Source organism: Peromyscus californicus, unplaced genomic scaffold (assembly GCF_007827085.1).
Source record: "Peromyscus californicus insignis strain IS unplaced genomic scaffold, ASM782708v3 Scaffold_17__1_contigs__length_78620276, whole genome shotgun sequence".
Taxonomy (NCBI): Eukaryota; Metazoa; Chordata; class Mammalia; order Rodentia; family Cricetidae; genus Peromyscus; species Peromyscus californicus.
In genome coordinates, this window is record NW_026294469.1 from 67,091,451 (window position 1) to 67,099,500 (window position 8,050).

At 40.1% G+C, this 8,050-nt stretch overlaps 1 protein-coding gene and 1 long non-coding RNA gene across 30 annotated transcripts in view; one reads left to right on the forward strand and one right to left on the reverse strand.

Moving 5' to 3' along the window:
- Slc14a2 (solute carrier family 14 member 2) overlaps positions 1-6,397 on the reverse strand; it is a 358,539-nt gene extending 352,142 nt beyond the window's left edge. The window contains exon 1 of the mRNA XM_052742634.1: positions 6,132-6,397. The gene's annotated coding sequence lies outside the window, so the exon portion shown is untranslated. The remainder of the gene's footprint in view (positions 1-6,131) is intronic.
- The window catches only part of LOC128113003 (uncharacterized), a 202,537-nt gene that overhangs the window by 52,345 nt on the left and 142,142 nt on the right, over positions 1-8,050 (forward strand). For 17 of the 29 annotated variants that reach the window (XR_008219269.1, XR_008219272.1, XR_008219281.1 and 14 more), the window contains one exon: positions 1,220-1,300. The exons of 6 other annotated variants lie outside the window; for them this stretch is intronic. This is a non-coding gene — a long non-coding RNA (uncharacterized LOC128113003). Of the gene's footprint in view, positions 1-1,219; positions 1,301-4,808; positions 4,824-8,050 lie in introns of those variants that run through there. 6 more of the 29 variants (XR_008219275.1, XR_008219273.1, XR_008219277.1 and 3 more) reach the window with 2 other exon arrangements.

An 8,050-nucleotide genomic window follows, 5' to 3' on the forward strand; every position in this document is an offset into this window, starting at 1 on the left:
GATTCCACCACTAACACACACACACACACACACACACACACACACACACACACACACACGCACGCACGCACGCACACACGCACGCACACACACACACACTATACACTATACACTATACACTATACACTATACACTAGTTGCTTTTTTGGCAAGTCTACTCCCCTCTCTCCTTTTCCTCCACCTTCAAACATCTACTTGGGCCAAAGAAACATCCTACTGCTATGTCACTTGTCTCCGTAATCTGTGGACCTCTTTCTTTTGTGACTGGCTCTCCTGGGATAGCTTTTCCTGCATGAAGATTTAGATATTCCAAAGAGAAAAGAGTTATTTATTGTAGCTAACTTAGAATGGATGGAGCCCCTATCTTCCACGCTTTGGAGAATGAGCCACCAGTACTCCTGAGATGGTCTGGTTGCATGCGCTATACTTTTAATGACTCTTCTGAAGGGGAAAGTAAGGTGTTTTACAAGGAAAGAGAAAAGTAAGGACATATGGTCCTTGTGGACTCCAGAAAGAACTCTTGATTAAGTTACCAATGGGGAAGAAATTCTTAGAACAAGGACTCAGCTGTCATCTAACTGGACCTTCACTTTTAACTGAAGAAACTGGTTCCCAAATCAATTCCGACTTCCCTCATGGTGACCTAGTGGGAATAGATCCCACGTTTCTCAGGCATTTGAATGACTGGCCCCCAGCTGCTGGTGCTGTCTAGAGAGCCTTAGGCCGTGTGGAGGAAGGATTTGAGAGTGAAGACTCATCATTTTTTGTTCTCTCTCTCCCTTTCCCTCCCCCTTCCCACCTCTCTCTGCTTCACCCTTGTAGTTCAGATTGCGACCCCTCAGGTTCCCGCTCCTGCCCCTTCCTGTTTTCACCCTCACTCTGTTCTGCCATCGTGGACTCATATCCCTCAGGAACCAGAAGCCCAAATAAGCCTTTCTTCTAGAAGTGGCCTCAGTCATGGAATTTTGTCAAAATAGGAAAAAAAAAAAAAAAAAAAAAAAAAAAAGCAACAGACACACACGAGGTTGGAAAATTGTGTGCGTTGCCAAAAGCATGAGTTAAGAATATTATAATCTCAAGAAATAAAATGTCAGAAAAGAATGATTGAATGAGAAGTATCAATGTAGTCTCCTTTGCAGACATGGTAGAGTTCTGCACTGAATTCATCTGGCCTTGGGTGATATGCATTTTTTTCTTTCCTTTTCTTTTTTTTTTTCAGCACTGGAAATGAAACCTAGGCCCTAGCACATGCCAGGTAAATACTCTGCCATGAGATATATCAACAGCTCTTGATTTTAAGGTAGGTTATTACTATGTGGCTGAGGCTGGCCTTACACTTGTCATCCTCCTGCCTCTGCTTCCCAAATGTTGGGATTGTAGACATGTGCTACCAGTATCTAGTGATAAGAATGAGGAATGGTATTTTGCAACATATAAAATTATATGAATTTAAAGCTTCAGTATTCATGAATCAAGTTTTATTGGAGTACAGTCCCTTTGCCCATTTGCATACTGCCTATGTTGCTTTCCCAGGGACAGAACCAGTAGTCTGTGACAGAGACAAATGGCTCCTACAGACTAAAACAGGTACTACCTGGAGTATTATGGGAGAAGTTTGCAGATATCTGCACTAAGTATGTTACTCTTACATATGGAGAAATGGATTATAGTTGGAAAGAGGTATCTTCAAAGCATATAGATTTAAAAGTTCCTTCCTATGCTTATGTCTGCCATGTTTAGAAAATTCACACTACTCTCCCACACACCACTCAGAGGCAGAACAATGGCCTCTCACTCCAGGGGAAAGGCCATAATAAGAGTGAAATTGTGTTCCTGACTGATAGTTCAGAATGGCAAAAGGAAGACAGGCCTGTTCTATTGGTCAATGAGAACCAAGGAGCCATAATATCATCCCCTCCCTGTGGAAGGGCCCTGATCAAATGTTATTGGATATTAAAAATGCATTACTGCAAGCATTAATTGAGGATTTAATATGCTCCCTAATTAAAATTTGGTGGAAGGAAGTTCATCATATTTAGAAACACAGTATTAAAATCCTCAGAAACTTAATAAAATTATACATCAGAATATCTTCTCTGAAATTAATGACCCAAAATATTATAGTCAAGTAGGAGTCTGGAATTCTGAAGGTCATTTGGAGTCATAAAAATGCAGTTTTCAGTTTTATGGCTTTAGAACAATAATAAGGTTGAGAAGAATCTGGCAGGAAGAAAAAAAATAATCTTTGCTACACACAGTAATTAGTATAATAGGAAGCCATAGGCTGGTGACTTAGGCTGAATGCAGGTCTGGTGGCTGTGTGACAAATGATGGGTCAGGTAGGGCAGGAAAAAAACAGTGAGTTGGCAGGAGAAGTTCAGAAATAGAGGGGAGGAGGAACAGAAGAGAATTATCAGAAAAGAAAGGTGTGTGTGTGTGTGTGTGTGTGTGTGTGTGTGTGTGTGTGTGTGTGTGTCCCATAACGGTGGAATCCATTTAAAAGGAGCATGAGCCTCAGGAAGCAGTATGCTTGGTCACTGAAAGAAAATCAAGTAGCAGAGTCTATCTAGAACACCAGGTAGAGATTCCTACCAGGGTGGCCACTCAACTTTATAACATGCAAGTATGCTTCAAGAATAACATTTTAAAATCCTATCACCACCTTTGATGGACAAATTCAACTAGAATGTAATGATAATAATTAGTAATTTATTGGTCTTTAGGAACTTCAGAGAGAACTATGGACATCAGACACCTCTTAATATACACTCCATTTTGTATTTATCTTGTCTTCCAAATAACCAGGTTTTCTGCCTTATCATTTACTAACCTCCTTATTGCTCCTAAAATTCTTTGGTCTCTCCTGTGGTATACCATTAGCTCCCTATGTCTAGATCAACCTTTTTTTCAAACCAAGTCATGGCTCAAGATGGAAGCCTTCATTTTGCATGTGGACATAAACACTGTGGAGTGATTATGGGTATGTGTGGGTTGCGCCTTTCAAATCATCCCTTTCAAGTCAATGAAAACTCTCTATAATAAAAATTACAAAATAGCAATGAAAGAAGTGGAAGACAAAATAATTAAAAGATCTATGTTCATGGACTATAAAATATTGTTAATGCATCCACACTACTCCTTAGTTTGAATATTTGATGAAATCTCTGTAAATATTCCAATGCATACTCACAGAATGGAAGAAAAAGAAACCTAAAATTTATATGAATACACAAAAGACCCAATAGTAAAAGTAGTTTTGAAGGAAAAGAACAACACTCTAGGCAACACAATATGTGATTTCAAGACATAATGGAGTCATAGTGAAAAACTAGCAGGATGCTCACATAAAAAATAGACATGGGGACCTAAAAATCCTAGAAAGAAATTGTCTTAGTTACTGTTCGATTGCTGTGAAGAGACACTATGAGCAAAACAACTTATTAAGTAAAACATTTAATTTGGGACTTCATGGTGTGAAGCATGGCAGCAGGCAGGGCACTGAAGCAGTAGCTGAGAGCTTGCATCTGATCCACAAACATGAGGCAGAGAGAAAGAGAGATAAGTGGGAATGGCATGGGCCTTTGAACCTCACAGACCACTTCCAGTGACACACTTCCTCCAACAAGGCCACACCTTCTAATCCTTCCCAAACGGTTCCACCAACAGGGAACCAATCATTCAAATACATGAGCCTATGGGGGTCATTCTCGCTCAAACCAACACAGCAACCATTTATCTATAGTCAACTGATTTTCAACAAAGGTGGCAAAAGCAAAAGCAAAAGCAAATGTTGGGAAAGGAGAAGCTCTTCTACAAATCGTGCTGGATTTCCATGTACAGAAGGCTGAAACTTGACCCCATACCTTACCTTGTATAAAATTCAACTCTAACTCAAAGACCTAAATGTAGGACTTAAAACTATGGAATTACTAGGAGAAAATGCAAGCGAAATACTTCAAGGCATTGGTACAGACAACATTTTTTTTTTTTAATTTTGTACATGATTTTAAAAGTACAAGGAATAGAATGAAGAATAGACAAGTGAGTCTCCATCAGACTAAAAAGTTTTCATCACAGCATTGGAAATAACCAAAAGAATGAAGAGACAGCCTACACCATAAAGCAGAAAGCCTTACAGTTCTTCATCTGGCAAAAACTGAAGGTCTGCAATACATGTGGGGCTCCAAATCTGACAGTGAAAATGCTGGAGCAGCACCCAGAGCATGGGCGAGTGATCTCAGTAGACACTGCTCATGGAAATGGACTTTCAATAAGTGAAAAGTACCCAGCATCAGCAGCAATAAGGGAAATGCAAATCAAAACTATAATGAGATATAATCTTACCCTCAGCACCCTGTGGATGCCACCCATAAAAGTGGTAGAGATCTCATAGACGTCCAAGTCTCAGTGTAGGAGCATAGCTTAACTTCACTGAGCCTCACACAGCTACGGAGCACACATCACAGTTTCTAACTCTCTGGTCCTAGTAAAACACTGCAAGGAGAAAGTATGCATACCTATCACACACAGGAAATTGCAGTCCCTTTAGAAAGGGCTCAGTCCTGAATAGGCAGACAACAGTGATGAGGAGCTAGGCAAAGCTTTTTTCACCTTCTAGACTTCTCACATGAAGTGTTCCTTGACCAAACCTTGGCCCGACTTCAAAGATACCCCATTAATAGGAATATCAAAGAGACTCCTCTTGTTGCCAAAAATGTATAAGGTGAGGCCCCACATCTAATTACTGGCCAAGTAGGTAAAAATAATAAAAAACAGGATAGTCATCTTCCCATACATCTTCATTCCAGCCACAGGCATGAGCTCTGCCTGGTGGAGATACGTTAGAAGACAAGTCAAGATGCGGCAATCTTAACTGGCTCTGGTAGACAGAAGACACCAGGGAGGAGTGGAGGGTCTATGGATTTTTGAATACCTTAAGTTTAAGGTAAAGATCCTCCTCCTTCTCCTCTTCCTCCTCCCCCTCCTCCTCCTCCTCCTCCTCCTCCTCCTCCTCCTCCTTCTTCTTCTCTCTCTCTTTCTCTCTCTCTCTCTCTCTCTCTCTCTCTCTCTCTCTCTCTCTCTCTCTCTCTCTCTCTCTCTCTCTCTCCTTCCATGCTATGCACATGTTGCAACTTTGGTTTTTCCTGGAATCTAATCGACATCAAATAACAACAGCCTGGGTTCAACAAAAACTAGAGGCAGCCTGGCATGAGGAACTCCCCCTTTTTATGTAAAACGTGAGACTCTTGCTCATGTTCAACTACTGGTGCCTGCTAAAGAAAAGGGAGTCCCTATTTTGTGTGGTGGTGTGGCCTTATCTACAGCTACTACTGCAGTGCTCACATATGATCTTACTAGTTTCTGTATTAAGAATTAAGCAATCTTGGGTTAAATGGGTAAATAACATCTATTCAGGACCATAGCTAAATGCTGTATCTTTTTGAGTAAATTCCTAATGTGGTCAAGGTATCTAATTTATACAAGAAAACTACCTTTTGCCTAGAAAGAAGGCTCAGGCTTGACTTTATTAGGTATTCTAATATTGAGTTCCAAAAGTACCATTGTGTCTATGTACATTTTTTGGGTGGTGGGTAGGAAAGGAAGAGTAAGTGATGGCTTTGCAACTGATTGGTAAGTATCTCAGCTCTAGTTCATGTCTTTGAAAACAGAAAACTACCCATGATGGTTTCTTCCTTGAGAATGAGAAAGCTGTCATATTGAAAAGCAAAGACTGAAACTGGTCTTTTGGGGGGATAAGATCTCAGTTCCTCCCACTGATTTAGGTCAGAGAAACTCCCTACCCCTTCCCAACCCGAAAACCTCACAGGAGGCTGATTTCAGGAGAGATTAAACTGAGTATTTTTATTTAACTTTCAGTTTTCATAATTAAATCGGTGTCAATATGTACTCAAACATTAATTACAGTCTAATGTAACTTAACCTCTGTTGAAATCCAGTAGACAGATGGTCTTTGATAAGGTTTACTAATTTAAACAAGGGGGAGAAAAAATAAGCTCCAAGATGCAGGAGCTGGGAAACAGAAGGTGGGTAAAATGGGCCTCAGGAAAAACAAATTCCAATTTGAAATGATCAAATCAGGACAGAGTAAACAGGCCTTAGCATGAGCTTACCTTGACATTGCCATTTGATAAGGGAAGCCCAGGCTCCTGGATTTTTTGCGTGCTGTCTTGTTATGTTTGTGTCGAGAGAAAAATGGAACAAAAACCATTTTAAAGAAGTGAACACTGCCTTTGCCTTCTCTCTATTATGCTCTGGATGACTCACTTTCCTGATGTGGCTCTACAAAGCACTGGGATGCCACAACGTCAGACAAATGGGAACATGGTTTTCTAAAGCTTAAATTATCCCTCCACTACTTTACATAGCCTGATGGAAGGAAGGTGATGTTGGGCCCAGTTGGAAGTGAATCTTTAGAAGATATTATATGATGAAAACAGGTTTTTCCTCTCTTTGAGCGTGGCTTAAGTAAATTTGTCTCTGAAGGATTTTTCCATGTACTTTTAAAATGGAGACATACACATGGGGAGTTAAAATTCTTCTTTGTCATCAAGGTGAACTTACTTTGACCTTTTCAATGATGGCTTGCCACATTTGATCTGTCTCCTAATAGGGATTGTAAAGTTTCTCCTTCAGAGTGATGCCCATGTGCATCTAGGCCACATGCCCAATCCGTGGGTTGGGTGTCTGCAATGCCTAAAAATGCCTCATCTGGACACTGAACAGAGTCAGGATAGATCTATTTGTCCAGAAGAGAACAATGTTTCTGGTTATATAGGGACCGACAATGCACTTGTTCAGCAAAGTTTATACCATGTACTTTTACGTTCATCATCCCATGGCAGTCTCTGTGTAAACCTGTATGTCAAGTGGTTGTTTTTAAATTAACTTTGAAGAAAGAGTGATTGATGCCCAGGAAAGTCCCTTGACTTGTCCTAGGTCCACAGTTATCAGGTAGTGGAGTAGATGTTAGAAATTGACCTTCCTGGCTACCTACTGCCTCTACCTCTATACAGCACTTCTCATCTGGAGTATCTAGGCCTGATGTGCAGTTTGCTCACAGCAACTAAAAAACATGTTCCTCTACATTTGTCCTTAGAGGATGTGATATTGAAAACACCATCCTGGATAAAAATCCGGCCTCAAAATTGCTAATCAAATCTGGCCTGATAGGATGTCAGCTCTTCCTTTCATTCTAATTACAAAACTAAGCTATAATTAATACATGAAAGATGATGATTACACTGAATTAGACAACATATTGAAAGGAATCACAGTTTTAGACTGTGTTCCAATGCTTGTTGTACCTTTAAGAAGTACAGTCATCTAATAAGGCATTATTGTGTTAATGGACTATCTAAATGCCACTCATGATCCTTGTGTTGATTGTTTATATTCAATATCTGTCTCTCATTCTCAAATGAAGTAGACTCCTATTCATCTTCCCATATTCCTTCTTTCTTCCACTATTGTGTCTTTATTACTTCTTTTTCCACAGGGGAGCATAAGACTTTAAATCAAAATAAGAGGCAGAATAATAGACGGCCTCACATCTGGCTTCCTAACTCAGCAACAAAATCTCTTACAAGACCTCCAAAAGAAGCTATCAAGGAGGTATAAAGTAAACAATAAACATGAAAAAAACAATAGGATATTTGAAATGGAGAAAAATATCTCAGCCAGCAGAGACTGACACTTTCATGACAGCTGTCCTGGGAGAAATACATCAGAAAATGAGTGACGTTATAGTTCTCCCTAAATGGAGAAGTGGATATCATGATACTTCAAAAACAACCTCCCTGCTTCATCTGTCAACCAAGGCTGAGGACTATGCTTTATCAATGGGCCTAAGGAACTGGTGTGGTGTGCCTAGAAGAGTAATACAGGGGCTCTATCATTGACAGATTTCACTGAAAATTCCAGAGAGATGGATTGCCTGATCCGGCATGCAGTTTGGATATCCTAGAAAGTTGAGAGGATCAAGACACTGACTTACTCACTAAGAAATATCTAACTTGCTCTTGGGTAGCTG